Genomic DNA, 9,287 nt, shown 5'->3' with positions numbered 1-9,287 from the left:
TAGACATTGACACAAAGATGCACAAAACAAATTCATCATAGTGGACGGAGTGGATTATTTGCCAAAAAACTAAATTACAGCAGGTTAAGAGAAAAAGATACCTTCATGTCATAGTTCAAGTTCAAGTTCTTTAATAGTTGTCATACAGAAGTACAGAATACTTTCATACAAAATGCTTCTTACTGTTACGCTCCAGAGACTGTGCTAGACAAGATAGTATCAAATAACATAATAACATAATATAGCATGAATTTAGAAGAAGAAAATGAGGTCACAGTGTTCGGTATAGACATATGTACAATGTTCTGAGTTACCATATAATATACAATACACAATACTATGCAGTGTACTAATGTACAGTACTATCTAGTGCAAAGCAGAAATGGGATGAGGTACAATTTTAGGTACAATTTACAGTAAGGTGTACGAGTTGTAGTGCAATCCTTCATCCATAAATATAAAGTGTGGGGAGTGGGTGCTACAGTGTGTTTGTTTAAAGTGGGTGTGTGCTATAAAGTGTGTGGAGTGGGTGCTACAGTGTGTTTGTTTAAAGTGAGCGTGTGCGTGTGGATGTGTGTGCTATGTGTGTTTGGTGGTTGTTGTTGTGTAGTGTTCATTCATTGTTCGTTTAGCAGCCTGATGGCCTGGGGATAGAAGCTACTTCTGAGTCTTTCTGTGCTCGCCTTGAGACTCCTGTATCGCTTGCCTGACGGCAGCAGTTCAAAGAGGCAGTTGTTCGGGTGGCTCGAGTCCTTAATAATTCTCTTAGCCTTCCCCTTGCAACGCTTGTAGTAAATGTTCTGGAGGGTGGGGAGCCCCCCTCCAATTGTGCGTTCGGCTGAACGTGTCACTCTTTGTAGTCTGCTTTGGTCTTTTGCAGTGCTATTCCCAAACCAGGAGGTGATGTTGCCGGTCAAGATGCTCTCTATTGTACATGAGTAGAAGTTCTTAAGGATCTTCTGGCTGACTTGGAACTTCCTTAGGCGCCTGAGGAAGTAGAGGCGTTGTCGTGCCTTCTTCACCACACTGTTAATGTGTGTGGTCCATGTCAAGTCCTCGGATATGTAGGCTCCGAGGTACTTGAAGCTGTTGACTCTCTCAACCGGTGCCCCGTCGATGCTGAGGGGGCTGTAGTCCTTGACCCCCGACCTCCTGAAGTCCACAATCATCTCCTTTGTTTTGCTGACGTTCAGGGAGAGGCTGTTTTCCTGGCACCATCCCGCCAGGACCTTGACCTCTTCCAGGTAGGCCCTCTCGTCGTTGGCAGAGATCAGGCCCACCACCACTGTGTCGTCAGCAAATTTGACGATTGTATTGCTACTCCGCTGAGCCACACAGTCGTGTGTGTACAGGGAGTAGAGGAGGGGACTCAGAACACAGCCCTGGGGGGCCCCTATGTTGAGGGTGATGGATGAGGAGGTGCAGTTGCCTGCTCTCACCACCTGGGGTCTGCCAGTCAGGAAGTCCAAGACCCACTGGCAGAGGTCATAGCCCAAGCCCAGGTCCCTGAGCTTGGCTATGAGTATGGAGGGGACTATGGTATTGAATGCCGAGCTGTAGTCGATGAATAGCATTCTCACATAGTTCCCCTGCCTCTTGTCCAGGTGTGATGCTGCTGTGTGCAGCACATGGGATATGGCGTCCTCCGTGGACCTGTTGGGGCGGTATGCAAATTGCAGGGGGTCCATGTTGATGGGGAGGGAGGAGCAGATGTAGCCCTTTACTAGCTTCTCGAAGCACTTCATGGCTATGGAGGTGAGAGCTACAGGGCGGTAGTCGTTGAGGCAAGCAGGCTTGGATTTTTTGGGTACAGGGATAATAGTGGACTTCTTCAGGCAGGTGGGGATGACAGCCTGTTCTAAGGACAGGTTAAATATGTCAGTGAATACTGGGGCCAGTTGGTCGGCACAGACTTTTAGGACGCGGCCGGGGATGCCGTCTGGACCTGCTGCCTTCCTGATATTCACTTTTTTAAAGGTCCGCCTCACCTCATGCTCTGTTACCCTGAACACTGCGCCTCCATCAGCAGCCGACCCCCCCCCCCCCATTGCCGAGGCTTGTGAGCTGGTGTTGTTATTACCAGCATCAAACCTCGCATAGAAGGTATTGAGGTCATTTGCTAAGGAGATGTCACTGTTCAGTTTGAGGGAGGCGCCTTTGTAGTCTGTCATCGTTTTGAGCCCCTGCCACATAGCTCTAGAGTCAGCTTGTTCAAACTGGAGTTCAATTTTATCCCTGTAGCGTCGTTTGGCCTCTGACACAGTCCTCCTTACGTTGTATCGCGCCACCTTGTGGTCATTCATGTTGCCTGCCTCTAGGCCGTCGTTGTATGCTTTGGTGCGCTCTCTCAGAGCTTCACGGACGGATTTGTCTACCCAGGGTTTTTGATTTGGGTAAACTTTCATTTTGGTAGTGGGGATTGTTTCTTTCACCCTAGTACAAACATAGTCCAGCACTGTCTCCGTGTAGGCATTAATGTTATCTGTGTCGCGGAACACATTCCAGTCTGTGTTGTGAAACACTGACCGGATCGTATCCTCTGACGTCACATCCCATTTCTGCACCTCTCGCGAGACTACGGGAGTACTTTTAATTTTCTGTCTGTACTTCGGTGTAAGAAAAATTGATGCGTGATCTGACTTAGTTCATAATGTACCGACAATAGCCTACATCTGCCAAACTTATTTTTGTCAAAGTGCTTGAATCTTCCAAGAGATTGTAACGCAAGCTTCGTAGCAAAGACCTGTGTCAAGCTAGCGACAACAATATGACTTTCTATCAGAATCTTTCAAAATAAAAGCTGCAACATAATGCATCTTTTCAGCTTTTTATACCATCGCTTGTAAAAGGTGTAAGACATTTTAAAACATAGCCTACGAGGAACTATCCAGTGTCATGATAAAATAAGTGATGGTAAAGGAGTGTAGGTGCAGGACAGGGTTCGAAATTAACGGGGGCTTGGGGCATAATGCCCTTGAAAATGGACAAAATGCCCCCGAAAATCAGTTAAGGGGGGCACAAAATGCCCCCGGCAGTTTACTAATTATATATTTATCCGGTAATGGCGCGTCTGTGTATCGTACGGTTCAGATGACGCGCAAATAAAAAAAAATCATTTGGCGGATGTGAGCACTGGCTGCTGCAGCAGCAGCAGCACCACAGCTGAGCCAGGTGCTAGTCAGTTTGTGTACAAATGGCAAGCACAATCTAAATCAATCTTCATTACGACTTTAAAAACATAGCCATTAACATTACATAGCATAGGCATACACACATCTTGCCATAGCGTTAGCAGTTTGTACAACACAACGCACGTTTCAACTATAGAATCAGCCCGCGAGGTAATACAGTCAACGAAATGTTACCGTAGCTACTAGCTAGCAGAGGAGGAAATGGGAGTCTGAGAGGCGGGGTGTTTAAAGACAATGATAGGCGTTTATTCAACATCCAAGAAGGCTAACATACAACTGTGTTTTACTAACTCCAACCGGGACTATTGCCGCTTTCCCACTGCATGCCATCACCTCCTAACGTTACCGGAGCTACCGGAGCTGATAATAACATTGCCTGAGCTGAAGGTGCGCGACACTAAAATGTCCGTGGGGACCCGGCGCCAACCCATAGATAGTTCCAACTCACCGAATTACGTAATCCACCACAGTTGCACTCAATATTTAAATAATGTTAGTCTAAATAAATGTAGACAGATACATAATAATTTCAAGCAGAACACGAATCTTTCCATTAAGAACTGACAATCAGGGAATTTAAACATGGTTGACATTGTTTTTTGTGTTTATATTAAAGAAAGGAAAGTCTAGTGCTGGCCAGGGTTCGAAATTAAGGGGGGCTTGGGGCAAAATGCCCTTGAAAATTGACCAAATGCCCTCGAAAATCAGTTAAGGGGGGCAAGAAAAGCCCCCAACACTTTGCACAGATGTTTAGCCCTTAGTATGCACTAGGGATGGGCATTTTAAAGAAAAATCCAGATCGATTGATCGCATGCTATACTCGAGTGATCGTGTATTACTCGAAAAGGGGGAAAAAATAAAAAAAAATAAATAAAAAAATCATATTTAATTTATTAGATTTTTTATTTTATTTTTTTTACTTATTTTTGTTCATTCACTTATGTTTAAGGAAACCAACAAACAGTTATAATCTTACACATACATGTGAACAAATATGTAAAAAAATAAATATCGTTTTTTTTCATAAAGATTATTAATAATTTCGATTTTTTTTCTCTTCTATTTTTCTCATAGCTACGAGTAACGATTATTCACGGCCATCCCTAGTATGCACATGCGCAGTATAATATGCATGTAATAAATAGTTTGTTAATAAACTCCGTTACTTGAACAATTTTCACTGTGCTCCTAAATTTCTTTGTGTGCTCCTACATTTTTATTTAGATTTTTTATTATTTTTTTGTATCTACTTTTTCTCCCCATTTTCTATTTTTCTCCCATCCCAATTTTGTATTATCCAATTCTACCCTGCCCTGTCTCGAACGTTGTTAGACCATGCCTCCCACTGGTCTGTCTTTTTTTTTTTTTTTTTATGAGCACATGTGCTCCTTGGGGAAAAGGTTAGCGTAGAGCCCTATATATGGAGACATTAACATTACGTTATCAAACATAGGGACGAAGACTGAAAAAAAAAAGTGTTGACAAAAAGTGTTTTATAATCTTTATGTTAATTTTCATCATAAAGATTCGGTGCCCCCGAAATAAAATAAAAAGCCCCCGAAAATCAATTAAGGGGGGGCAAAAAAAGCCCATGGAAAAAAATGTTAATTTCTAACCCTGGTGCTGGCTGAGCATATTGTTTGTTTGAACTAAGTTATTAATACTACAAATGTAGCCTATATTTTTCAGTCAGTTCGGTCTTTGTGTGCCAAACATTATTTAAGGCTGTAAACACTGTAAACTTTTTTATTTTTTTTTAATAAATGAGAAGCATGTTTAGATTTGAGTGTTACATTTTTTTTTATAAAAATGTACGTATATCGAACCGAACTGAAAACCGTGACCCCAAAACAGTGATACGAACCGAACCATCCATTTTGTGAACCGTCCCACCCCTACAGTTTATCATAAAAATTCAGTGCCCCCGAAATACAAAAAAAAGCCCCCGAAAATCAATTAAGGGGGGCAAAAAAAGCCCTTGAAAAAAAATGTTAATTTCTAACCCTGGTGCAGGATATAGTCCGAATCAGGCCGGGGTCCTGTTTTTAACGTGGCTGGTGTAACGATGCGACAGTGATCCTACAACACTGTTCTCCTGACCTGGACACCTTCTTCATGAATTGTAAACCCTTCTACTACCCCGCAAGTTTAAATTTTTTATTTCAGAATTATATTATATTGTGCTTCTAATCTATCTTAACTTGGTTCATAATTTTTTTTTGGTTCAATATTTATTTTACTCCACCATTTTATTTTATTATCCGTCCGTTATTGTCTGTCCGTTAGTGTCACACAGAAAACGACCAAAGCAAATTCATTGTATGTGAAAACTACTTGACAATAAACATTCTGATGGTTGCTGGCTTGGTAGTGGTGTCTTGTTGCTTGAGGCACAGCAACTAACTGAGAGACTGGTGCTGGAGGGGCCTCAGTCTGTAACTAACAGAGACTGGTGCTGGAGGGCCCTCAGTCTGTAACTAACTTGAGAGACTGGTGCTGGAGGGGCCTCAGTCTGTAACTAACTGAGAGACTGGTGCTGGAGGGGCCTCAGTCTGTAACTAACTGAGAGACTGGTGCTGGAGGGGCCTCAGTCTGTAACTAACTGAGAGACTGGTGCTGGAGGGGCCTCAGTCTGTAACTAACTGAGAGACTGGTGCTGGAGGGGCCTCAGTCTGTAACTAACAATGTCTTTAATAGATGAGACTTGATCGTGAGATATTTATCTCGAGCCGGAGGGTTCTTGAGGAGGCTCACCACTCTGCTGGCTGTCGAACTTCCCAGGGCTGACACCACATAATAATATCTTGTGGTATCCGAGGTAATCTCACGGAGCTCGAACTATGCCTCCGTTTGCGCAAACCATGCCGAGGCTGACGACTCCCAGAACTCAGGTAATTTCAGTGAAACTGCGTTCGTAGAAATGTTGCCGCGGAAGCGTCTTCAAAACTTATAACAGGGTCACCAATGTAGAAATCGTCGAAAAGGAGAGACGCACAATTTCTATCTTGCGACAACACCAAGCAGTGTGTCATTTATTATATTTTTAGCACAAGTGACAGCTGTCGGATCTATGCCGTGCTAAACTCTTGACAGCTCGTCGTCACCAAACATTTTATCAACAACATTCCACCAGCGCGTCTTCTCTAAGCCCAACCCCCAAAACCAACCTCATTAAAGTGACAGTGCCCCATCAAAACAATATAATGGTGAATTATGTCCATAGCACCCACTACATCAGCATATTATTTACCCGAACGTAGCAAGCATTATGCGTTCATACTAGCTCAGTTCCTTCCGTTGCTCATAGAGCCCTGAGTTTTACCCATTCTGCAATCTGTTAATAAAGTTTTCAATCAGACACATGTATAGAAAGGCTTTGTTTTATTATAACATTCGTTGCAGTAAAATCATTATGCCTCGTTTAAGGGGACATGTACTATAAATGTCATTTTTCAGTCTCTAGCATTGTATTATAGTAATAGGAGTTTGTATCAATGTGTTTTAGTGTCTAAATACCATATTGGCGGATTGCTCTGATTCAGCTCAGATAAATTTCCTTCTCCAGTAAATTAGGCCATCCTGATTTGAAGGCCTGAATGACGTTACTCAGGCTCTGGGTAGCAGACAGTGATGTGATTGGCTCTGTGGTTGTAGCTAATGCCCGCCCACAATCCACTTCCTCATACTCTGCGTGCACTCTGGAGTAGGGATGCCCCCCGGACCCCGGTTTTAAACGGGAACCGGTACTATATTAGAAAATACCGGAGTATTTATAAGCTCCGACCTCCTCGGTACTGCTATATTTTATTTATTTATTTATTTTTTAACAAATTTTGCTTTTGTTGCTGGTTGATTCTCCTCAGCTTCTCTCTGGTACTATACGAGAAGATAAATACACTTTTAAAACCCTTTGTTTATCTTTAGATCAGAGAGAGAGAAAGAGGCTGCTGGAGATTTTAGGTCTACTGAGCGCACCTTTCTAGTTATGACGAGAGAGAGAGAGCGAGAGCGAGAGAGAGTGTTCTCCGGAGCTATGTTTATTAACGCATTTATTGCGTTAATAAATGCTCCGAGCATAGCTCCGGAGAAATCTCTCTCTCTCTCTCTCTCTTCCTCCTCCCCCTCACAGCCGGGCAGCGCAGCCCTGTCTTCAGTTTGTAAACAACGCTATTATTAGCTAACGTTAGCTGTCGTTCCTCCGTTAGCTTAATGCTAGCTAGCTGGCCACCTATTACTTCATGGAAACGGAGTAACGTCAAGCCGAGCCCACTACACCAGTACACGCATGAACTCGACACAACTACCCCGTTTCCAACGAGGAGGCTGCAGCAGCTTGTGTCTGTTGCTCTGAGCGAGGAGGAGGAGGAGGCGGAAGGGCAAGGCTCTGGCAGCGCGTCTGTCTGTCAACAACTTGCGGGAGCAAGCCAGCTGGTACTGATACTGCAGAAAGTATCGGTACTTCGGGAAATGAGTATTGAAGCCGTTTTAAATATTCAGTATCGATATGTATCGATACTTCGATATTTTTGACAACACTACTACACATACGGGCAGGGACCGAAACTAAAGCCCGCCGCCCGCCAGGGGCGGTCTGTTTTTACCTTTGGCGCATGACACTTAGAGGGCTGCCCGCCGTGTGGCGTGTAGACGTGTAGTTCATAACGATACTCTTGTGCGAGTACAGATTATAGCCGCTCGTCTTTTTTTTCTCCGCCGCGAGATCGTTAAAAAACTACAAGTCCCACATCGCACTCAAGTCAACGGTCCAATCACAGTAGAGTGACGTGACTGGTTTCATGAGAAAAAAAAGCAAATGACCAATCAGAAGCTATCATTTGGCTTGTTTACTTCCGTCTGCTCTAGTCTATATCGGACCTCCATGAGCTAACGTTACTGTTTAAACAATGACCCAGTCAACTATTCACTTTTAGTTTAATACATGACGAGGCATTGTTTAACGGTATCTAGCTGGCTAGCTACTGATAGCTGCTGATATCAACAAATGCTCCAGCAATAGTCTACTCGAGTGCATAATACCTCCGTTCCCTCGTTAGCTAGCTTAGCTAGCTCTCGTTAGATCCATCTGTCCCAGTAAACTAAATTGTCTTAACGTTATCTACCGGGCTAGCAGTAGCTACAGATAGCTCCTGATATCAATGTCTTATAACATTGATTGAATGCGTATTCTAGCTGAGGGCATGTTGAATGTGATTTGACAAAAGAACCGTAACGTTAAATAGGGTCCAGCTGCATCACCGGAGAATCCTTGCATGCTGAATGTAGGGTCTAGCTGAATATAGGGTCTAGCTGCAGGGCCGGAGAATCCTTGCTGGAGCGGGAGGCTACTCAAGTATACACACAGACAGTGGAGCTGTTTGCAGATAGCAAGCATTTTGACTTATTGCGTGGTGGCGATGTCTCGCAGATAATACAACTACAAGTATGATTATATAATATATATTTTATTTAAAAAAAAATTATATAAAATAATAAAAAAAAATTTGGCAGTTAAGAAATATGCTTGGCGGGTAGACTCTTCCCATCTACCCGCCACTGGCCGGTGAGTCAAAAAGTTAATTTCGCTCCCTGCATACGGGTACTTCTTATACAACATACGGGTACTCCTTAATGAAAGCGCTGTCTCCGTGCTGAAGCGTGCTGCACACAGACACAGACAGCTCTGAGTCTGCATACACTGAGTCGTGATGGCGGATAGAGCGAAGTATGGATATACTTTACAAGGGTCAATGCCGACAACGCACGTTGCCACAAGTGCAACAAAACATTTGCCAGTAAGGGTGGCAATACGAGCAATCTATCAAAACATTTGTTGGCAAAACACGATATTAGTGTGCAGAAATGCGCCGTATTCGACTGCCTTGCGCGCAGTGGTCCATCTGCATCCACGTCCACTGCAGCCGGTAAGCCAAGATACGGAGTTTCCTAGGCTAATAACGAATTATTACAAATAGGCTAATAAACAAAAAAATTGTTTAGCTACAAATACTACAATCTAAAAACTTTTTATAGATCGTCAAGCTGAGGCGTCAGCCACCAATGTGTCCCAGGCCAGTGAGCCCACCACACATCCTCCCT

This window comes from Notolepis coatsorum (genome assembly GCF_963971535.1).
Source record: "Notolepis coatsorum genome assembly, chromosome: 3".
Classification (NCBI taxonomy): domain Eukaryota; kingdom Metazoa; phylum Chordata; class Actinopteri; order Aulopiformes; family Paralepididae; genus Notolepis; species Notolepis coatsorum.
The sequence above is the reverse complement of the archived record's forward strand: the minus strand, read 5'-3'. Positions refer to the sequence as shown.